Source organism: Ambystoma mexicanum, chromosome 2q (genome assembly GCF_040938575.1).
Source record: "Ambystoma mexicanum isolate Mex_15411 chromosome 2q, UKY_AmexF1_1, whole genome shotgun sequence".
NCBI classification, from domain to species: Eukaryota; Metazoa; Chordata; class Amphibia; order Caudata; family Ambystomatidae; genus Ambystoma; species Ambystoma mexicanum.
The window spans coordinates 570,561,020-570,586,362 of NC_090924.1; the positions used below are offsets into that span (position 1 = coordinate 570,561,020).

Here is a 25,343-nt window from a genome sequence, read left to right on the forward strand (position 1 = left end):
TCTGGGGTGTGATTGCCTGCAACCACACCGTCTGATCCTGTTCCGTCCATTCGCCTCTCACAAATAGCTTATGTAAGAGGTGCTCTCTGGCTATTTTGATGTCTACCAGTGTCGTCATTCTGGAAATTGATTTCCTTCATGACTTACAGAAGTTAGTATTTCATTTTGCAAAACAGACCGTTTCCTTAGAGCGTTCCTTTGAGGAGTGCTTTTACAGCGTAACACATCGTGGTGATCCAACAGCATTTTTGTATCCTGTCAGTTAGCACACTGTATTAAGCTGCACAAGTGGTAGGTCTAATCCAGACGTCCCGTTACAAGACCCCACTCTGTAAGTGACTTCAATCTAGCAATCCCACTAAGTCAATGCCTAGTCTGGAATGCCCAATGGAAGCCCTTATTTATATATTTTTATGTCAAGTTCTTAAATCTGGATGATGAACCCTTATATAATGCCCCTCTCTTTGAATCCCCCTGACCTCACTGAGCCAAGAAGTAGGTTGTTTTGCAAATTAAAAGGTTTATTGGAAAAAATAAACAATATATATATCACACTTTTACGAATAAATTAATACTTGATAGCACACTTATGAGTATGAACAGTGATCAACAATGGATAATATTACAGTAGCACAATTCCTTAATTACTTAGGAGTTGGTATAGAAAGGATAAGGTAGCAGAGAATGCTTTGTATGGTTTCAAGGAAAAGCAATGATGGAAAGAATGCTTCACAGAAATAAACTGGATATGGTTTCAACAAGAGATAATCTGATCACTTTTTCCTTTGTGACAACTCACTCCCCTATGCAATATGAAGAGATGGAAATGAGGGCACACATGTTTTCAGGAATACAATCAGAAGCAGTTCAGTTCCTGTTCCCCCCAGCAAGCCTAGAGAAACAGGGATGATTTTAAAACACAGGCCAAATACTTTTAAATGTGATTGCAATGAAGTGAAAAATATGCTAAAAATGATGTTAATTCTCTATAGGAGATTCAGGGTAGGTGATAGCTACTTTGAATTAGTTCAGGTCAACACTAGCAATGATTCAGGAATGATTATCAGAGTGAAAACGAATTTCAGCAGTGGAAAGCAAGAAGCAGCTATTTTTACAAGTGGTGAAATTGAGTCAAATTGCAATTCGCGGCACTTTTTCTGAGTGCGTCAATCGCGATTACGGAAAAACTATAAGGAGTTGGAAGGTCGTTTTGGGTATGTTGGAAAACTTAGGTTCTTAGTTTTAAAGTGACAGTTAAATCTCGCTTCTAGGACATACGTTTTTTGTGGAGGTAGATTTTCACAAATGAAGTCAAGATTTCAGAATGATCGATGACACTTTTACAGCTTTGAAATCACAGGATGGACACACGATTTCTATGCAGTTCTAATTAGGTTGAAATGGATGGGATAGGATCACTTTAGACTAAGAGATTGGTTCTGTACAGTTCTGGCTGGATACTCACTCCTAATTTTGGAAGGAATACGACTTTGTCATGGATCTGATCAGGTTTGGGCTGCGGTTCTCTCTCCGGACAGTCTCTGGCACTGGTTCTGCTCACAGCGGTCTGGTCTGGGTCTGGCACAGGTTTCTAGCCAGAATCAAAACAGCTTGCCCGGCTGTTGAATAGTTATTTAGGTTGCTGGATTCTGAGGCCTGCTGAGAAGGATTCAGCTCTTGGTTCAGGCCTCTCTGCTTCAAGTTCTGGAGTCTATCTGGAGTCTAAGTTCTGGATATGGTCGGGCAGCGTGCTGCGCAGAAATCGATTAAAAAGTGGAAAATGAATGTCCCTATATGGGTCTCAGTGGTTCTTTTTATGTCTTCTGAAAGTGGGTGGGAAGGCTGACTTTCTATGTTCAACCCTCTGAGGATCCTGATAGGTTAAAGGATTTACTGTGACCTGACTGGAGAAGGGAATTGTGAATCAGAATGAGTCATCAGGTATCATCTTTAGGGCTCAAGAAAAGGACACTCCCCTTTGTGCCCGTACAACATATCTTCTTTTTCATAAAACACATAATTACAATATACCCCACTTGTTAATATTACCTAAATTGCATGACAGATTGCTTAAGGTACAGTTCGGTTCAAGTCACATGTTTCTACGAGCTTGGGTTCAGAAATGACAACATTTTGCGCTTTTAGTGGGTTTTGCCATATTGGTTTTTCATCAAATCTGACATGGATGTACACACCCACTCTGGGCATATTACAGTAAGTTTTGAGGTCTCTAGCATAAACACAGACGTTACAATATTAATAATTACAGGGCTTGGCCTCAGAACATCCCACAACGTCCAGCTTAGTCTCAAATCGTGGGTGCATTTTTCATATTAAGAATCCCCAAATTGTACATTTCTGTCAACTTGATACAATATTTTATATGCAATTTAATAAAATATACATTTGCCTCCACTGCAGTACACCCATTGGTTTGTCCCCACCCCTAGAAACTTGGCTTGACTCAGAGATCAGATGTCTTGCCTTCCCCGAGAGCAGTATTGACAGTTCACACCCAAAATCAGCATACCCTATACAGCTGAAGGAATCCTTTGTCTTGTTTTTCCTGCTAGCAGGGCATCAGTCCAGGGTGCCACTCTCCATTTGATTAACAGAACTTTGTGATTTCCTGCCTTTCTTGCTGAGATAACCAGGTGTGAAGACTTCTCATGGACAAGCAAGCCTTTGAAGTCCCAGCTAACTCAGGTTCACTGTTAAGCTCCTGAAATACAAGTGTCCTGTCAGAATTTAGATCGCGAGCGCCGGTCAGTGGCGGGCACCGGTATTGCACCCATTTTTGACAGCTGCCTTAAATTAATACATTTCAAAAAGGGGATTTTACTTGATAGCATATGATCCTTGCTAACATTGTATTGATGTGGATTCTGCAGTAGAGTAATGTAGAACACCCAACCAGAAGTTGGATTTTTTTGGTGGTTTAATGCCCATGATTTTAGCAATTTTGACAATCAAGAAAATGAATTGTTGAACAGCTTTGTATTCCTTTGTCTGCTTTTGTTCTGTGTGCAGCCAAAGGATGGGGCTGGCAATGGTCTCCTGTATTAACACTGACAGAGGCAACAGAAGATGGCAGCCTGTCTGTCAGGTTCTCAGTGCGCACTTTCTGGTGATTTCTGGCCAGCAGCATGCTTTCCGGCAGCCGTTATGATGTTTCTCATGTCAGTAATGCACAATGATGTTGTATGGCTTGGATGCGTGGGTTGAAACATCCCACAATATCTACATGTCTTAAGCGATCACATTCAAGCATGAATAACACAGATACATCAGTCTTAAGACATGAGATAATAACATATTGTTTCCAGAGAAGGTGCCAAGCATCATCAATTGGGTTTACTTGATTTTCAGAAGCTTGTGCAGCAGTGTTCATCCTTTTGTTCTCTTTATGATAACGGCTACACCTCCATACTCGCTGAATTGTTAGTAAGGCAATACATGCCAGATAAGAGCATATCCCTACATCTCTAAGCTTGCTTAACTTTCCAGAAGACCAGATGGTGAGGTTGTTCCCCTGAGAACTTCCTGGCCACCTGCTCAACTGAGTACTCACAGAAAGTTACGTGGACAGTCTTACTGCATTTAAGGCTATACCACTTGCCCCTCATTCCCTCTACATTTTGTGTTAAAAAATGACTTTCTGCAGTTCTGCAAAGATCTAAGGATCGAGAAGTTCCTTGAAGCCCATGGCTCCTTTTGAAACAATGATCTTGTTTGACTTTTAACAGCAGAAAACTTGACATGTTGCAACCCATTCATTACCACAACAACCGAAACTCAGCAACATTCAGGTGGGACTGTAGAAGATACAGGTTAGAAACATTGTTGCCATTTCCTGGTACCCCTTTCCACTTGGGCTATGAAAGAGCAAATCATTCATTTTAATTTAAGTGGCATGGTGTTTATGGCCACTAGCAAAATAATTGGGAAGCTTGGCATTTTACATGGCACAACAATATGTAATCTTTTGATAAGCTTAACAGTGCAGCAGGTTGGTGCATCTATTCTAAAGAAAAAAACAATGTTGTAAAACACAGGGCGAGAATCTCAACATAATTCGACTTTATCTTCATAAATGAGGTTGTGTAGATCGCTGAGTAGACAGATGACCATCTTACTTCCCTGAGCTCTTGAAAAGTCCAATCCGCATCAGCTGAACGGGGTTACACACATTATTCGGTGGTATTCTGTAAAGTTGGACAGAATGCATTTGGGCCCAATAGACAGAATTCAGAACGTTGGTATACTTGCAATTCTGAATATGCTGAGAATCACTACAGAGTGGTTCTGTAAATGTACAAAGGACTTTTGAAATGGTCCTTTGTAATGGTCACTTTTCCATACATTCTGCAGAAATAAAATAAACATTGGAATTCCACCAATTTAGCATTTCAGCAGAAAATGTTGCCCCAATGCACCAAAGGGCCTGACTGCCAACGAGTTTGAAATAAGGTACTATTTGATTGAAATGCATTGTAAATTAGCATGATGCTGGATTATTCACAGATTGTGACCTGCAACTTTTGTCTCTCCAGATGCTTTGGACTACAACTTCCATCAACCTTGCCAGCATAGTTAATGTTGAAGGATCATGGGATTCATAGTTCAAAACATCTGGAAAGCTGCAGGTTGCAGGCCCCAGAAACTGTCAAGAATGGGTGCATCAAGCACGAACCTCAGTTGTCGGCAATAGGCATGTAGTGCTGGTATAACCCTGTGCTGGCACTGCCAGGGGGGTGTGGGATGGACATTACTGCAAGGAGCTTATTGCACCTTTAGACCGGGGTACTGAAGGTGTGTTTTTCAGTTGTGAGACTCTTTGCGTTACGCATCCCAAAGAAAAATGGCTGCCACGGATTGGGAAACCTAGTCCGTTATCCCTTTCCATGGTGGCCATGGTAAACAAAGAAAATGGCCACCATAGAACAGGAAACGAGGCTACACTAAATCCCTTCTCCCTTTTCATGGCAGCCTGAGTGAGTCCGTGAGGGACGGGAAACATTGCTGCAGACGGGCGCGAGATACACACCTCAACGTGATCGCGATTACTGCTATGTACGACTCGAGAATGCACCAGTTGTTGCATGAATTTCATTTTCTTTACAGTGAGCCAGCTCTAATCTGGAATAATATTGATTGCAACAATAGAGGGCTCATTTTGGACGTACCCAAAGCCTGAATGAAGGTGCAAAAGGAAGGCATAAAGGACGCATTTCTTAACACCTCCAATCACGTTTTGGTACATTTTCACAGATTTTGAAGGTGGAGAGTGACGGTGTAACGGGAGTCACTTTTCTGCCTCCCTTTTGACCTCAGCCTTAAAGAATAATGTGTTTTTATGCCAGCATGCGATTGCTTGCAGAAAGCCCATTTTTTCCTATGTTATCCGTTTGCTTTTTACACCAGCAAAAGCAGGTAAATACCATGAGAAATCATTGTAAACATTGTCTGCCATACATACGAGGCAGGTGACATTTACTCATTTTTCACTGCAGAGTGCAAAAGAGAGGTGTAAAGGTACTTCAGCCGCCACTGTACACTTCTGAAATTTCCCAGAAGAGACTTGTTTGCACGTAAGCAGTACCCTCCGGGCAATTTCATCTGTGTGTTTTGGGCTAATCCTGTTTCTATTTAGAACATGTAATTTAGCACACAGCTAAATAATAGCTATTGTAGCATTGCTGTAAATTAACAAGGAAATGTGCTGTGCTATTTTCAGCACATAAGCATCTGGGGGCTTTAACCATGTCTAAAAGTAAGGTATTATGCCATTACCGTTCAGGGCTAAATCAATACCAGTATAACTCTTGTAAATACATCTGCTTTTAAGGTTGAGGCGCGTCAGTGGATGATGTACACAAAGCATTAGTCGGTAATTGAATAATTAAATGAAGCCCGCTTTCAGCATATGATAACATGCCATTTAATTTCCCGGACTGGTTGGACGACTCTCAATCCATCTGGTCATCCTACGCTGACACTCATAAGTGATTGAATAACCTGTATTGATGAATTATATCATCCAATTATTCTGCATTTGAAATGGAACATATGGTTCTGGTTGTGCAGTGAGCTTGTTAATTTGCACACATTTCTGTTAATGTTAGAGATCTAACAAATAGAAAACATTTACGTATGTAGTGCGTTTGGCAAGAACTCAGTGGCATGGAGATCACAGTATTACATATGCCCTGTCCACTAAGCCCTATATATTTTTTTTCTATAGAAGCCAAAGTTTACATAACATGTTTTAGTAGTAAATGTGTTATTCTAGATAATTATCAAAAGATTGTGTTTTTACAGTTACTGCATCTCACACTTTACATTATTCGTTTGTCTTTATGTGTAGAAGCTAGGTTGAGATTTAGTGTGATATAACTACTAGTTGTACTATGTGTATCATACTATGGTCAAGCGTACACTCTCTTGCTAACTCTTTCCATCTCGCGCTCCCTATCCCTCTCTCTGCGCTCCCTTTCTCTCTCTCTCTCTCTCTCTCTCTCTCTCTCTCTCTCTCTCTTTCTCTCTCTCTCTCTTTCTCTCTCTCTCTGTCTCTCTGTCCGTCTCACTCCCTCTGCATCTTGTTATCTACCTCTCTCCCTCGCATTCTCTCTGCGCTCTCTTTCTCTCTGTCTCTCTCTCTCTCTCTTTATCTAGCTCTGTCTTTTGTGCTCCAGGCCAGAGTCCTATTGTCAGGTGCACATTTTCTGAAGCCAACTCAGCAGTGCTATCAGAGAAAAAGGGCAGGGATTTTGAAGAGGGAACGGTGCTGTGTTTCTTGTAATATTACAATTGAATTATATTGTGTTTAATTGTTTTTTAATAGCTTCTAACAATGTCCATTTGTAATGATCAGTTCCAGTGTATATTGCAGTCAAACTGAGTGTTACACTTATCTTACTGAACAAAGTACATGTTCAAAACTTAGAATGTCCAAATATATTTAAGCAATACAACCCGAGCAGGAGGGCATTACCAATCAGGTAATGCCCCAGGGACATAAATTAAAGGCCCGAGCAAAGTGACGGCTTTAACTTTACCTAACCGGTAATCCCGCCTGCAAGGGTTGCATTGCTATTAGAACTCTGACACGTTGTACCGGTGTACTAATTGTGTTTTTTTCTGTTGTTTCTTAACTTGAGAAAAAAACATCAAAACAAGATGGCTGCCATGAATTGGGGAGGAGTGAACTACATGTAGTCCCTTCTCCCTTCTCCCTTTCCATGGCAGCCATTTGCGGGCAGGAGATCGGGAACTATGAGTGCTTCCGGTGCTGGTGAGGGATGGAGGAGTGCAAGGTAAGTGGGAAGGGGGTGGATTGGGTTGGGGTGGAAATTGGGCTAGGGGGAAGGAGGAGATGGTCTGCAGGGAGTGCACTTACCTGATTCTTGGTAAAGCAAGATGATGGCCTCCCACTCAGCGGTGGCTCACAGCATGGTCTTTACTGTGTGGTAAAGACCCCATTCTGAGCCTCCTGATTGGCTGGGAGGTCGCCACACAACCCTCACCAGGTACTAAGTTCCAATAAAAGCTTTTAATTCCAAGATGGACAATTCAGTGAACTCCTATTTTGCTATTTTGAAATACTCCTATAAATACCTCTAAGTGAAAGCAAAAGGCTACAAATGCAAAAAATAATCAAATATCTTGGAAACATAAGAATGATCACATATTTTCATATTTGACAAATATGTCTCTGAAAAAAGGTTTGTATGCTTGACATGTTAAGTACATTATATTCATTGGACTCGTTTGGTGTTCATTTTGTTTTTAAATAATCGACTTTACATGAAATGTTTGTAATCCTGATCCGTATGCACTAATTCAGACAACGTGAGGATTTGTTTTTTGCGGTTTAAATTGCTGTGATGTCTGTCACTCTATGGGCATTCTAGTACTTTCTTGCGTCTTCATTATAGAGAATTTAGAAAAGAAGGGAATGGGTCTCAGTGTGAGCATGCCTTAACCAATTATATACAAGGAATTAAATGTTAGTTGCAAGGACGTTAAGGTGAGAACTTAATGCAACAAATCCACCTTACTTTTGTGCCCCCTGGCGTGCAGCTTATGATCAAAATGATGACATCACAGATGACATCCCTGATGGCATCACTGATGACATCACTGGTGACATCATCGGTGACATCACCAATGACATCACTGATGATATCACTAATTCTATCATATATGACACCACAGATTACATCTGTGATGGCATCAGACAAAACATAATGTATGACTTAGCTAATATAAGCTTTGATTACTAAATAACAATGTAGACTGTTGCCTTGGCCATGAAGGTTGTGGCCACTGGCCATGACAGAAGGCCAAGACTAGTGGCTGGTTAGTGTTGTACAATATAGAGCGGGCATGGCTGAAGGCCATAGTTAGTGGCCCCTTTATGTGTTACAATATACAGTATGCACTGGCTATGGAAGATAGCTATGGCTACAGGCCAGTTAGTGTTTGAACCTACACAGTGGGCACAGCCAAGGACCATAACTAGGGGTTCAATAATGTTTGAAAATATACAATGAATACGCCTGAAGGCCTAGACCACTGTTAACATATACTAGGGGTTGTCCGAAGAGTGTGACCACTGGCCCTGGCCTAATGTGATGACCTGTAGCTGGTTAGTATTGTGAAATATACAGTGGGTCTCATGGATGAAGGCTACAGCTAGTGTCCCCTTAATGTTTTAAAATATATAATAGGCATAGCCGACACCTTAATGTTTTCAAATATACAGTGGGCACGGCCGAAGGCCATCTGTGATTTCATCATTGTGATCATAGCGGGCGCAAACTTAAGGTGGCTTTAGCTGAATTTATAGAGTTTTGTTTCGTTACGTTGTCACCTTAACGTCCCTGCAACTAAAGTGTTTTTCCTTGAATTTCAAAGTTTTTTTTTACTATGTATTGTTCACCTTAACGTCCCTGCAACTAATTTTTTTTCCTTAAATTTCAAAGATTTTGTTATACCATAGTTTGTTTGCTATGCCACTTGTCATAGCCTTTGGCCATGGCCAGTAGCCAAGGCCTTCGTCCATGGCCAATGTACATTTTACACTACCAAACCGCTAGCCATGGTGTCCGGCCATGGCCAGTGGGCACAGCCTTTGGCCATGTCCACTGTATATTTTAGAACAATACCAGACCATTAGCCTTGCCTTTCAACCATGTCCAGTGGGCACAGACTTCGGGCGTCACTACTGTATTTTTTAAAACACTATTTTTCTTCTAGCCATGAACTTATTAATATTTTACAACATTAATAGGCCACTAGCTATGGCATTCAGTCACGGCCAAAACACTGTCAGACCACTAGTCAAGGCCTTCGGTGTGCCTTTTGTGTATTTGGAACACTAGCAGACCACTAGACATGGCCTTTGTATTTTTTTTGCAACCACTAACAGGCCTTTAGGAATTCCCACTATATTTTTAAAAACATGAATAGGCCACTTACCATGACCTTCAGCTATGTTGACTTTAAAACACTACTAGACCACTAGCCATGGTTTTGGCCATGGCCAGTGACCTCAGTATTTGGCCGTGCCCACTGTAAATTGAGAACCCTAGCAGACTACAGGCCAGGTTGTATTTTTTTCAAACACTAACAGTCCTTCAGCCATGCCCACTGTATATTTTATAAACAATTGAAAGCCACTGCCCATTCGGCCATGGCCAGTGGCCATGTCCCTGTATTCAGCCCACTGGCCAGGCACACTTCAAATTTTAAAACACTACTGGGCCAGTAGCATTCCCGTTGATCTCCCCCATAATGTCATATCCCCAGAATGCCATTTTGTATGACATTGTAAATGTGCCCTCTTATAATATATATGTGCTCTTGGGCTTTGCAATGGAAACACACTGAGTTAAGCCAGTCTTGAGTTTCCTACCTGCTGAGTTTCAAGGATTTTGTTACCTTAAGTTTACTCACCTTAACTGCACTTCAACTAATGTTCTCCTTGAATTTCAAGGGTTGTGTTATACCATGTTTATTTTTAATGCCCACTGTATCATTTTCTGTGCCATTGTCCATGGCCTTTGCCCATGGCCAGTGGCTTGGCCGTGGCCACTGTATATTTTTTGACACCACTGTCCATGGCCTTCGGCCGTGTCTATTTTATATTTATCAGCTCCACTGCCCATGGCCTTTGACCGTGCCTTCTGTATATTTTTTGGGCACCACTGGTCATGGCCAGTGTCCACAGCCTTCGGCCGTGCCTACTGTATATTTTTACAGCACCATTGTCCATGACCTTTGGCCATGCCCACTGTATATTTTTCAGTGTCATGGCCATGGCCAGTAAGCACGCTCTTGGGCCCTATGTACTGTATATTTTTCAGTGCCACTGTCTTTGGCCTTCAGCTTTGGCCAGTGGTCACGGTCTTCAGCCATGTCCACTGTATATTTTTGGGTGTCCAGTTGGCACAGCCTTCTGTGATGTCATCAGTGATGCCATACAACATTTACATTATTGATGTCAACAGTATATTTGTGGCCATAGTTGGTTGTAAAGTTGTGCCCATGGAATGGTTACATACAGTGGACACAGCCGTAATTCATCCCCCAATCATCTGGACACTGGCCCTGGCCACAGCAATATGCGCACAGTGGTTATGTAATGAATATGAACATTTTAAATTGAATAATGTGGTTATTGGGCTTACAGATTGCAATAAGCATCATATTAAGTATGGAGACTTGCACTTTTCTGTCTGTAGGAAAAGAAAATATTATTTGTTATGGAACATACTTTATGAAATACAATTAGTTACAGTTGTACACATATGCTTACTTGTTTTGACCATCATAAGTAGTACATTGTTTGCACTATGATTGATACAACATGTGTGCATGGTACATGTTGTTGTCTTCACATGTAGTAATCATTAGGTCATTGGGAGAAAAATCCAAGTTGGATTGAAAAAACCCATACACTGTCTAATATTTACATGCCAAGCTGCATTCAGAAAATGAATGGTATACATTTTACAGTTTTTGAGAGTTACATTGTTGGAAAGTGTATACAGTTTGTGAGAGTACATTGTTGAAAGGTTTGACTAGCATCTTGATCCGGGGCACATGTATGGCGGCCTGTTTTCGTATGACAACACTTGGTACAGATGTAAAGTGCAAAGTATTATGGATAACGAAAAGTCCCAAGTGACTTATATTGACTATGGAAACTCTGAAGTACTGAACAGATGAAGCATTGTTTACCTTCCAGATGAGAGCCAATGCCCAAGCTTTACCAATGTAGGATCAAGATGTGCTAGTACAAATCTGAAGTTGGTGATCGGATTGGGAATGAGAATGGGGTAAAACAGCATCTGTTTTCATCAGTGCAAGAACGTATTATGGAAGTTAACATATTCTCCATTGCTGAACATACAAAGCCCTTTCAGCACCTATTCAGTTCTTTAGAAGCTGTAAATGGTGAAGTCACGAGTGTGGACACTAAAGGTACATTATTCCATGTGTTTTATGAATGGAGTGATGCACACTTTCACAACTTGAGCAAGGTCCAAAGAGATACACATGGCGTGGTCAGAATGAAAGGGGGAATCTGGCCTGCTGCAAATGCTCTTCTTTTTCTTCCTTAAGTCTGAACCTTTAGCCTACCTTATAGTACCATTTTGTGGCAGAGAAAGGTTTGGAGAAGTGCAAGCAAGTAAACCTTTAACCTCAGAGGCAGTTGGCAATGTGATAAGGGGGTTCTCTGTGAGTTGTAAGCCTTCCACAAGACTAGCATTCTAATTGAATCAGTGCACCAAAGCTATGTATTATGTATTTGCATTGGAGCACAGGAGAGGAATCCTTCCAGACTTTAATTTCACCAAAACAGAGGAACTGTGCGTGGCGTTAGTTTAGAAGTTTGCACTGAAGCCAACATTGTGGGCAGGTTTGTGTGTGTTGTTTTTGCACTATATCTTGGGTGTGTTCATTATTGTAATGTTTTCCAAGTAGATCGTTTTTGGTACAAATAATAATGTTCTGCAACACAGATCTGTAATATAGTAAACAGACGTGGAAAACAGCAATTCTCCAAAGCTGTGTGTACATTGTTTTCTTTAAATGTTCTTGCTTTTTATTAAAAAGTAATATGCATACAAAAGGGGAAACAAATGACTATGTAGATCGTCTTGAATCTGCAAATAGAAATCTGTAAAAGGGTGAACAGTGGTTTGTGATAGAGCAGGCTCTTAATCACAGAACAAAAGCACTCTCAGAGTTTCCAAATCAAAAACCACCAACAACCACTTATTTTACACACCTGTTGCAAATGGTGCCACACACTTTTAGATATCCAGATGTACACCCTATTTTTTAGAAATTATGTCAAGACATACAGAACAACACACCAAAGCCATATTAAGAGCAAATTAAAAACTATACAGTACACCAAAATGGTAAATGCAATCAGTTCTTTTTCTTAAATAATGAAACCATAATATGGATTCTGTAGCATCGCATGACATCTTCATTAAAAATTAAATGCGTAATCTTCAGCAACTAAAAAAAAAATGCTTAATAAAGCTTACACACACAGCACTGCATATAAACCTTCAATTATATAAATATTTACTGACACTTTCAATATTTCCAAAAGATCCAAAGATGTTCACATCAGCAACAGAGTCAGAATGTGCAAAGTGTGAGTTCTGCAATTTTAATGGCAAAAGTCTACATAATGATGCCAATGACACTTTTCCAAAATCAGTGGCCAAAAAAACAGGACTGTAGTAAGCAAAGTACTAAAATGGCTGACAAATTTTCACTGCAACCTATCACAGGTGTGAAAACAATTGCAAATGTAACACCAACCAATTGCAAACACCAAAACACAGTCATCATGCATACCCCACGCCTACTATTAGTAAACATTCAAACTAAGAATAATTTTCCTAGAAACAGAGAAATAGAACAGTTATCATGGCTGCTTATAAAACTGTGTGGCTGATTGGAGCCAGTTGTACTCCAAATTTGTTTAAAAACTTCACTCATTGTACCCCAAAACAGTTCTTTTAAGGACTAAGTATTACATACATTGCATACACATAAAACATACCGAACCATTTGGAAACATCATTTCATAACCACGGCTAGAAGACGCTATGGAACAGGCTCATGGGCCGTAGACATCCATTGTAGCCATGGCTATATTGAAAACCCTTCCTGTAGTGGTGGGTGGACATGCATTTTTCCGATACTCAGAAACAAACCTTGCCAAGGTTTCAAAGTTCGAATAACACAAGGGTAGAGGTGAGGACATGGAATCAGAAAGACATGTAAAATTGTGTGGTGCAACATCCGCAAAAAAGTATGAATAGTGCACAGAGATGTGAGTCCTACTACATGCAGCTAGACAAGCCACTCAAATGTACCCACAGTTATTCTGCTTAGCCATGTGTACAATAACAACCAATGGGGTGGTATGGTATGTTACTGCGGCTATGCATAGGTGTGATGCTGAATACCCACAATTATGCTAACAACCAATCAAACCAGTTATTTTTATTCTATCATAACCACGGCTATCGGGAAACATTGAGAAAAAAAGGCTTCCCTGACCCCAAAGACCTCACCAAGTGCCCTCCACATCTCTGCCAGCTCCCCACATTTCCCTGATGGCCTCCTCACCTCCCATTCCCCCTACAAAAATTGTTGTTTCTGTGATGCAGTTTCAGTTGAGATGTCGGGTAGCTGCGGTTATACCTCAGGATATAGTCGAATGTATGCTACAAATGTTTGAGGCTCGTGTTTTAAACTGCATCCCTAGCCCCCCTCCAATGGTGTCTTCTTGACCCCTCCCCGAATCTAGCCTGATGGCATTTTCATTGTTTTTGACCTGCAAATGGCATTTTTCTATGTTTTCATTTTCTGATATCCTCGGCTATAGCCTGGGGGATAAACGTGGCTATCTGATTCATTGGAAAAGAAAAGATGGTGGCTGTTTCATGTATAAACATTTGTTTCATTCTCAATTTACCCAAGATATAGCTATCTATTTTGCGTAAGGGGGCACTCCCTTCTCTGGACAGAATAATGCCAAACCACAAAAGGATAATGTGTCAATACTTTGTGCCCAAGGGGTTTTAGATCTAGTCCAAATCTTTGCAGTGGTTTCGGCTGTGTGGTCAGGCAAAAATGTACCTTTTTTTTTTTCTTGATAACTTTTTTTATTGTTTAACATATCTTTCCCAAAATGTGCAGCCTGGGGGATGAATTTGGTTGACATTTTTTATTTCATTTTGTACGCATGGGCCATACAAAAATAACTCACAAATTCGACCAAATTCAAGGCATGAGCCAAAAGTTCAGAGAAATTCATTTTGAGTTTCCTGGGAAAGTCCAACTCACCTTAACTATAGGGCGGCCGCCCTATTATATAGAACAGGAATGAGCTTCATTCTGGAGTCGTATCTGCCACTATATGTTGATCAGGGATGCGTTTTTGGAATGATATGTGGCTGTGTACGGATCCACCAGAAGGAACCAGGAGGAGGTCTAGAAAGTCTGAACAGGAAATGCATCTAGCCTCATTGAAAGGATGTGGCAATGATAAGGACACTTAAGGTTTTAATTTGATTTCATGAATATTTTTGCAGGACATCATATCCCTTCATCCTTCAAGGCTACGTTCTCATTTAACCCTTTGTTATTCCGCCCCAAAAAGCCCAGCATCTCTGTGCTGAAAAAAAAGGTTTTCCCTGGCTTTCCCCAGAACGTGGGAAGGGCAAAGAAAATATTGAGCCCCACCACCCATATACATACATACTACAGGTGAGACAAGGCCACCAATTAGGATGCAGGTATATGTCTTAAGGGCACTCATAGGGTACATATGGTGGGGTCCATCAATAGATGTGTTTTTGACTTACTGAGAGTTGCAAAATATCCTTTACATGATCCACATTCCAAAGGGTGAATCTAGCGAAAGAAGGCATCCCACCCTCTACCTACTGTTTGGCCTCACATTTGTAATGTAGTGGAAGTAAATTCAGATTTTACTGTGTGGGCTTAAATCCATACGAAGCTGTGTGAGCTTATGGGGAATATAGGGATCCCTTCTAGCCAGTCCTGCGTACACATTGATTACCTTTCACCTAATGTAATTTACGGGACCCAGTGCCTGCACAGTTGTTACTATGTGCCAGTTCAAAATTACTCTCTTTCAAAGGGTCTTTAGGCATAGGCCTCTGCAAAGGGCTTTTTGTGAAGGCCTTCCATTGGCACCTTTCCCTGAGCTGCCCTCATTCTGCCCATTGCTTCATTTGAAGTCTTTGTCAAATATGCTGGTGAGATTCCAGAAACTCATCCTCTGCTCATCTCCCTACCACCACACCTCTCCTCATGCATGCCCACAAAATCATCTTCCCTTAGTTGTTTACGCCTCCCTCTCGCTCCATCCGGAGCTTGTCATCGACAATGGCCCCTGCTGCTCCAGTTTTCTACATTGTATTCCTTTATAACACTTTATTCCCAATGCCAGCCTGCTCCTCATCTCCTCTGGTTTGTTTCCTTTTCTTCATGTCTCTGTGACACTCTCACGCTGCGCCCCTGCCCGGTCCACTCCTTTTCCGCAGTTCTCTCCTCAATTACAAAATGCCTTAAAGTGGAGCAATGTCTAGATTTTGGGCTGATACAAATGCAGGATCCTTTGTACAAGCGCCTTACCAAAATACGTCTTGGCAGGATTGATTGGTAACAAAATATGGTCAATCTTGAAACTAAGCCATAATTAGTGCTAACCCTCAATATTTAAGAGCATTCCCAAACATGAGAGTGTGGCGCAATTACTTTAATATAAAGTTCAATTTTGCCCCATCTGGAGAAATTACAGGAGCTTGGAAAAACAAAGAGACATATATATTGCTTAATTACATCTGTAATTAGGCAATGAACTCCTAGACTGCGGGCCATTACCGCATAAAGTAATGCCCCCCTGGGGTCCCATAGTTAAGCCAGAGCGTAGCAAGAGCCTTTACAGTGTCTCCGGGGGCATTACCATATGCGGTAATGGTCCGCTGTCAAGGAGCTAATTGCCATTAGTACCCAATCCTGTTAGATCAGAGTACTAAAAGCATTATTTTTTCTGTTTCGAAAAGCTCCGGCATTTCGAAACAGAAAAAAAAATGGAAAAACTATGGCTGCAAGATACGGGAAAATGAAGTCAGTTTGCCCTTTCCATGGCAGCCATTGAAAACAATTGGAAAAAAGTAAACAAACAAAATGGCCGCCATGCAAAGGGAGAAGGGACTACACGTAGTCCCTTCTCTCCTTCCATGGTGGCCATTAAAAAGATAGCAACAAAAAGTAAACAAACAAAATGGCCACCATGGGAATGGAGAAGGGACTACACAGAATCTCTTCTTCCTTTCCATGATGGCCTCTCGCAGATTGGGAGCGGACGCGCTGGGGACTGAAATGTTCCAAGCGTGTCCGCTCTCGAAATGAACAAAAAAGAAGGTAGGTGGGGGTGGGAGGGCAGGGAGGGAATTCTGTGGATGGGGAGGGGAATGGGGTGGGAGAAGATGGCGGCCGCCGTCCGTGTGGAGGCTCAGTGCAGCAGGATTACTATGAGGTAATGCCCACATTCTGAGCCACCCCATTGGCTGGGAGGCCGCTATACCCCCCCTCGCCGGGTACTAATCTTGTATTTCACTTGATACGATTATGGAATGAAATTGAGAAAGGACTGGCTGGAATATAAGTGCAAAGGAGACTGTCTGAACAGAGGAGATCTATTTTAACATACTTTTTCATTTTTTAATTTTCTTTTCTTTAATCCTATGAAAGATTAATTTGTTGGTCATTGCTTATATATTTAATTGATATTGTTTGGATGAAATGTTATGTATAAAAAGTCAATTTTGGCTGTACAATACTAAATAATAAAATAAAATAAAAACAGTAATGCCTTTCTGTGTGCGATGATCAACGTTAGTCTTTTCCCTATGGATTCCATTCACGGAGCGTATCGCACTATATTCACTGGGATCCATGGAACTGGATTTATATGGGGAATAGAATGAGAAAAGTATGTCAAATTGACCAGCTGGAATTCTTCTGGTTAATAACACAGAAGGTTCACCAGGGCGTTCGAAAGGTGACGCAGGCAAGTCCTTCAACCTGGCAACAAAGAGATGAATGCGCAATCGAGTGAGAAAGAAGACGTTAGTTTTAAATGGTTGTAGTTGCACACAATAATTTTCCCTATGTTATTTCTTATGACAGCTTATTAATGTCCATCGTCACATAATACCAAACACAAAACCGATTTAGTAGGGACACTGTATGGCCGTTGTGCACGTCAGGTCTTTTATTGGAATACCATATACCATTTTTGATATGTTTAGTCTTTTTTTGCAAGTATCTTGGGACATGTTAGTTTAGAAATAAAGCAGACATACAATGACATTGGCAAGCAATGAAAAAATCACTAAGGGGCTCATGTTCATGCAAGCCATAACGTTAATAGAAAGCACAAAACACTTGGGTAAGCCTTTTACTCCTTCCAATAATGTCACAGCTCATTTTCAAGCACTTGTATGGCGGAAAGGAGTGGCGGAACACAACTTTCTGATGCCTCCTTTCCTCTCTGCTATTCAAATGCTCCAGCATTTACACCGGCACAAATGCTGGAGATCCCTATGGGGTCTGCCAGCTGTATTCACCAGCATAAAGCAGGCGAGCCCCAAAGGGATCCGTTATTTGTATAATTACAATTAACCCTGCGTTTAATTTCAATTGGGAACACTGCTTACAATGCAGGCATGGTAAGCAGTGTTCCCAATTGAAATTAAACCCTGGGAGCACACATGGTAATGAGTGTTCACAATTGGAATTAAACGCTGCAGCATCCACAATTACAACTAAACTCTGCCCGATATGTCATGCAAGGTTTAATAGTATTGGTGAGCAACACTTGAAAACGGTGCTCACAATGATGGTAAACGCTGGCACTGCTTTCTCACTTTGCACGGCAGAGTACAAACGTGCAGGGCAAATGGCGACATACACACATGTATGCTACCTTTTTTCCTACACTTATGCACTCCGCTGTGCAAATGATTAAAATTTGGCAGATGGGAGTCGCCAATGTGCATGAGAACACATAACGGCTCCCCGCTGTCAAATTACAATTTTATAAAAGATGTGACCCTAGAGTACTGACTTAACTAAATAGATTCAATAGAAGAAATACTTGACTCAGATTCTAATGCCACTGCATTCCTCTCCACCTTCTTTAGAAAGTCTGTATCTTACTTACCAGTTGCTGGATGCTAGGCACAGACTTGGATGCTTGAACCAAAGCTAAAATTGAACCCCTTCTGTTGGGCTTGAATGAATGCCCCTTTCGTTGGGCACTTAGGAAATCCCCATTTATTTGTCCTTGTTTTTTTCCCCTTAATGTATTTATTTATTGGGTATTCATAATGTGCCTATACATAATGTGTTTCAAGGTGTGACAAGGTGGGGGGGGGCATGAATGGAAAAAAACAGTCCTACTATGCTTTGTTGCATTTGAATATTGCAAGTGCAGTAACAAGAAGTGAAGTGCAGGGGGTACAGGCCAGAGCAGAAGGGCCTGTGGGATAAACAAGTTCAAGGGGAGGCCAGGTGGACAGAGCCAAGGGAATGCAGAGCGTGCATGGGAAGGAAGTTCCACGTGCTAAGTGCGAGGTTAGCGGCAGACTGGGACATTAGCAGCGGAGGGGTAAGGAGGAAGAGAAAAAGAAAGTCTTGAGAAGCTTCCTGGACGTAATGAGATATGGCTCAAGTCTGAGAGGGGCAGGGAGGCCATTCCAGAGGGAGGCACCTGCGGAGGACATAGATCTTCCGCCCACTCTCTGCTTTCAAAAGCATCTGATCTGCAGAGAGTTGTAGCTAGAAGACCAAAGGGCTCTAGCAGGAAGGTATTTAGGGAGAAACAGTTGGATGTAGTGGGGTACCAGGCCCCGGAAAGCTTTGTGGATGATACAGTGGGTCTTAAACTTGATTCTTGCAGCAACCGGGAGCAAGTGGAGAGATTTTAGAGCTGGAGAGATGTGGTCCCGGGGCTAAAGGCCAAGGATAAGTCTTATAGTCTTATTCTGCTTTAGTTGAAGGGGGCAAAGGGAGGAGGTAGGCAGATTGAGGAAGAGGCTGTTGCAGTAGTCCAACCTGGAGAAAACCAGAGCTCTGGAGGCATTGAGTTTCTGGGGAAAGATAAGGAAAGGGAGAATGCCTCTGAGGAGGTGCAGCTGAAAGTCGCCCTTCCTAGCAATGTCTGTGATGTGAGGAGAGAAAGAGAGAGACCAGGGTTTTTTGCCTCCCTGGAGTGTGAGGGGTGGGGGCCCATGGAGGCTGACCAGCGTGTGGGAGGGAAGGAGGGATCAGATATCACAATGAGAAGGATCTCTGTCTTACTGGCATTTAGGCAGAGATCTTTAACAGTGCACCAAGCCTGAATAGCAGACAGGCAGTCAGGAATAAGAGAAGAAGAGGACGAGGCAGAGGAGGTAAGCTTGAAGGAGAGCTGTGTGTAATCTGAAGGTCACTGGCAGTTAGGAGAGAAAGTGAAGATCAAATAGCCAGGTAGTTGTTGAAAAGCCAAGGCAAGAGGATAGGGTCCTGAGGTACAACGCAGGTGGAGAGCGAGATGGAGGATTCAGAAGGGCCCAGTTGAACCTGGGAAGGCTGGTCAGAGAGGAAGGAGGTAAACCAGTCCAGAGCCAGGTCCATGATACTAAGGGTATCAGTTAGCTGATTTATAAGGGTGGCATGATTTACCATATCCAAGGCAGAGGAAAGGTCAAGAAGGATGAAAACAAAAGGAGAGTTGGAATCGAGATTAGATCATGGATGTTCAGGCATGCAGTTTTTGTGCCTATGGCAGTTCTGAAGCCTGGATGGGGGTGTGGAGACACCCAACAGATTCAGTGTGGTGGATAAGTTGGGAGATGGCAAGCTTCTCCAAGATATTTCCCAGGAAAGGGATAATAGAGATAGGGTGTTAGGTAGCTGGAAAGGAAGGGTTGGCAGAAAGCTTTTGAGGATGGACAAGGGAGTGCTTTAGGAGTGAGGGGAATAATCTGGTGGCAAATAAGTGATTGCAGAAATCAGCCAAGGATGGAGCAAGGGAGACAATGTTGCCCTTGATAGTTCTAGAAGAGCAGGGGAACACTTGTTTTATATGACACTTTCAAACTGCAGACTTGTCTAGTAACCTCTTCAGGTAATATGGGGGAGAAAGAGGAGTAGGAGGGTAGGGGGAGGGTGCTGTGGGAGGCCTGTGAACAGATGAGGGAGACGGAGTGGTGTAGAGGAGAGTGAGGTCAGGATGTTCTGGGTTTTAGTGATGAAGTGAGAGGCCAGTGCAGAGGGCCAGGGAAGGCACAGCAGAAATGGAGACTGCAGTGGGATTGGGATTGGCAAGTGCCTTGCAGATTTCAAAAATGTAGGCAGGCAATTGTTTCTTCCATAATTTCTAAATAACATCCCAACGTATCTTGGAAGGTACGAATAACTGCCCACTCACACTGTTGGTTAAGGCTATATGCCTCAACTGTGCTATAAACATCTTCTTTGGAGTCTCAGTATTTTTGATGAAAAGGCTCCAGTGAGTCCAAAAGCTGGGTGCAGGAAGTGAGACAACTTTCGAGGATGCGTGTGGGCATCTGTGGAAAAGGGAGTCTAACACAATGCCCACTGCAGCATGTTCTCTGCACGTTTCACCCCTCTGATCCTATCTTCCCTATTTGCAATGATCTGTTGAGTATCGAGTCTACACTGTGCCCTCAAAGGTTTTCAGTTATTGACTTCTCTCTCTCACTCTCGCATGTTGCTATTCTTAAAAGAATGATGTCTCCGGATCAGTGTCTCCTAGATGGGCCACAGATGATTTTCTGTGTGCCAAGGACCTTTGAAGGTCAAACAAGTCATCAACCTAAACTAATCTGATCGTGGTGGAGCAACACATGACACCTGTTAATCGCCACAAGTAGACGATGATGCATCCCTCCACCCCATCAATAGGTAATTGTACATGCACCGAAATTCCGAAAACACTGTAATACATTATGGGCCTGATTCACAGAAGCATTTTATAATGGTGCAATCCTATTTAAATATGCTCTGTCAATTGGCCCTATATGTACGTCTATACAGCAGCAGAAATCAAATCAAATACCCCGTTGTATTGATAGAGATGAGATTTGATTAAAAAAAGAGAAAAAAAAGCCAGCTCATATTGAAGGCAGAGGGATGAAATTAAATCAGACACATTCAACCTGCTGGTGCAAGCGGATTTCAATTGAGAACTTCAATAATGTATTTTTCTTGTCCCTTTTCTTTCGCGCAGTAAAAAATAAATGGCATTAACTGACCCTAAGAGAGCACCACCGTTTTCATTAATGCCATGGAAATCTACGATGAACCATTTTGTACAGGATTACATTTTCTTCAGCTAAACATATTTTGCAATTTGTAAATTACACTTGGACTTGGCATAAGCAAATATGACTATGATGAGCAGTGCCGGCTGGTGAAGTTTTTATCTGGCGGGGTGTAAGTATTTGTCCCCCGATATGCATGAGCGACTGAACATAGCGAGGGAGACCACACCACCCAATAAAGATTTGGGGAGGGATTCTTCCCCCGAGAAATATTTTTAAATAATGGGTGAAAATGGTGCATTTTAGACCACAGTTATTACAAAAATTGGTTAAAAAGCCAAACAGTTTGCAATTGGGTTCTGTAGGGTAACTCATGAAAGAAATCCAATTAATGCAAATCATCAACGTGCACAGGGTTTTCATGATGCCTTTGCCCACAATATGTGCAAGTATGAAAAGATTTCCACACTGGTTGTACCCATACATTTCCAGACTGGCTGCACCAACATATGCCATTATTCGCATATAATGACATACTCATGTTTGCTTTGTGCATAATGCCAATAATACTATAAGAAAATATGTCCACGCTGGTTCTGCCAACTTATGCCAGTACCCTCACAACATACTCCTGTTAGCTTTACCAAAATACATGCTGCAGCGCAAACATCTATCTAAACTGGCTGCACCAAAATGCCAGTCTAGCAGAGTTTCCCAAATCTTGTTTTTCAAACCAATCACCATTAAACCAATATTGCATCTGCAAAACAAAATGAATGCTTCCAATGTAGTATAACATATTTCATTAAGAAAATGTGCACAATCAAAACGCTAGATAACATTTTAGCCCAGGGCAAACTCCATAGCACATACATTTACTTCAGATACCTACATGGAGTCTCTTTCATTTTAGGAAGTACAAAGTCCCTGATCTGACTTGGTGGATACATTTTTCCATGCGCCTTCCCCCAGCATCACCATTAGGGCACAACCAATTTTCAAGGGCACGTTCTTTCTGTAAGGAAAGAATATATTAAGCATTGTCTCTAGTCTCCACGTTGTTCTCATTTACCAGGCAGAACAGGACACAGATGATAAACGGCACAGACAATTACTAACGTCAGAATTTCATTGTTAGCACCTGCATGCATATCCATACATTCTTAGGCAATCAACATCATGAAGTTGGGTTAGTATTTTCATGTTGAGGGAGTGAGTAGAAGGGTAGATGGGGGACAGGAGACCGCTCTTTCTCACAGTCTTCCTTAAGTGGGTGCTTTCAGACGTAATGGAGAGAGTAAGCTGCTGGTAACAATGAAGCTGCACTAGAATAGTCTCATAGAATGCATAAAGAAGTTAGAAATACGCCACACAAATAGGTTTGCCCATCCCCCACAGTCTCTGAAGTTAGCATCTCTCCCAGCGTTTGAAGGGTTACCGGGGGAAACATCTTGGAGGTGGCATTCACTACCAAGACATGTTGGACAGGGCTTAACCTCACATACGGCTGGTGCAATTTTTGTCTGCTGCCACCCCTTAGAGTGAGTGGAGATGTGCATTTAGTTTTCATTCAGGTGCATCAAAGAAAGGTAGCAAAAAATATGTTGTGCTGTATGCCCAAATTGCAGAGGTGTTCGCCCTCTTGCCTACTGAGGGGAGTGCATACTTGAGAAAGTGAGATTTTTTTGTATAGTGCACACAGCAATCTGAAGTAGGTCTGTACTCTTGGGAGTCTGCACATTGTCACTTTGTTTCTTGTGAAATGGGTCTATTTGAGAGCAGTCATGCTGCAAGTGCTCCCTGCAGTGCCAGATTTCTCACATTGCTAACAATCAAGCATCAAACTGGGTCAGGGGGAGTTCACACGTTATCGCCATTCACTGCTGAGCCTCTAGTAGACTAGGAGAAAGAAAGAAGGAAAGAAGGAGAGGAAGAAAGAAAGAAAGAACGAAAGAAAAGAAAGAAAGAAAGAAAGAAAGAAAGAAAGAAAGAAAGAAAGAAAGAAAGAAAGAAAGAAAGAAAGAAAGAAAGAAAGAAAGAAAGAAAATGTGTCTTTATTGTGAAAAATCTGGAGGTGACTGTTATGTTTTTGATAAGAGAGTTAAAGGGCCCGGACTATACATAAGTGCTACTCCCACAGTATTTAAAAGTGGCGGTGTCTGACATGAAATCCGTGCAGACCTTGAGCCAATGGTATAGAAAACCATAAAATAGTGTTTCTGTTGTTTTTGTGTACCAGTTCCTTTTTGTGAGAATGTCTAATCAAACGTTCTTGAGGGGAAATACATTCCACAGTAGTCCATTGTAGATGACAAGGGTCTTTCCATTTCTATAGAAAATACCCTTTTGCTAAACACATTACAACACATTCCTAACGTGTAAAACAACACCAAAGATACTTTTTCTGGGTTGCCAGCATCACATTACTCCATGGAAATGGCATATTTCACAATTAATGCACACAGATAATTAATTGCTGCATACCTCTTTCACTTTGCCCATACGTCTTTCCTTCCACCCACCTATAAGACCAGCACACATGCTCAGCAGTGCCTTTTAGCAGTGCATATTACAGACACAGGTCTCTCAAACATGGACACACACTGACTTGTGATAGTTGGCGGTATCTGAGAGTGTCAGCTGGCCCCAACACACATGGACAAATAAATAAATTAGCTTCCCATATGTCATTCTTGACTTCTGGACAGGCCTCTGCTGATCTGCTCCAAGGGAGTAACTTTTGTTTTCCAAGCTTCTGCCAGAGGAACGCCCACCCGACTGCAAAGCGAGATTCAGGAGCTGAGAGAGGAGGAGGGTCAAGGCTGGGACTGAAGGGCTGGCCCCTCCATCAGCTCATGACATCATTGTGTCTGTCCCAACTCCTCTCTAGTGTCTTGCACAGACTGGGGTGAGGTCTGTAAATACTGTCCCCACCTCAGCCTGTATGAGGGACAGGACAGGGGGCAGGGTGAACGGTAAAGAGGGCACTTTGAGCATTACTTTATAACGCCCCGCGGGCTCCATTTGAGCTGGGCTTCTTGGCTTTCTTGGCTTCGCCCGAGCCGAGCTGATACAGCACTATGCATGTGCAATGGGGATGCCTCATTGGAGCTCCCCAATGCACATTCGAAGTGCAGCCACTGTGTCCATGAATGACATGATTTTAATGTCACTCATGGACATGATGGAGTGGTGGGCTCAGGCTTGGCGCAATGTTGGTGGGGCTCCACCCCTAGCGCCCCTATTGGCCAGTCGCTACTGATGATGAGGGCGTTTAAAGAAGTTGTGAAACATTATACTGGACGTTTACTATATTGATCGCCCTCACCTGAAACTGTATTATCTCTTGGTGTTTAAATAGTATTCACCCCATGTGTATGAATTAGAAATTGGATATATTTCACCCAACTGTATATTATGAGGATACTGCAAGACACAGAGGAGTATAGAGCCCCCACAGAATCACAAGACCATAGTTCCTTTATGCGTCAAGACACTTATGATTTTATTTTCTGTCACTTTCGATGTCCATTAAACAGTTGTCATTTTAGCTCCCTGCATGTTACTGTTTTTCTGTCATTGTGGTATTCCTTTGATTATCCTTTGACATGTTGCCTTTGCTGTCCCTCTTAGAAATCCTTTCCTGGTCGCACCACACTTTTAGGATATTTTGATCTCGTTTGGGTTTGTGTTTAACGTGTCTACACATCATGTTGCTGTTTCATGCGTGAAAGAAGCCTCTGCAAAAAAAAAAAAAAAAACAACCGAAAAAAAACTTGTGGCAACAGTTTCCCTCAAAATCAATAATTGATGGCTGGTAGGTGCTAGAAATGCTGGGGTGGCATTATGATTCAGTGAGAAGCGATAGCAGGAGGGCTTTAAAGAGTGCAAAACATACCCCCATATATTACATGCATGTTTAGGCGTGGACTTCCA

At 42.0% G+C, this 25,343-nt stretch overlaps 1 protein-coding gene across 1 annotated transcript in view; it reads left to right on the forward strand.

The window, feature by feature from the left end:
• Positions 1 to 25,343, forward strand: part of VIPR1 (vasoactive intestinal peptide receptor 1) — a 1,305,930-nt gene that overhangs the window by 687,088 nt on the left and 593,499 nt on the right. The gene's annotated exons all lie outside the window — the stretch shown is intronic.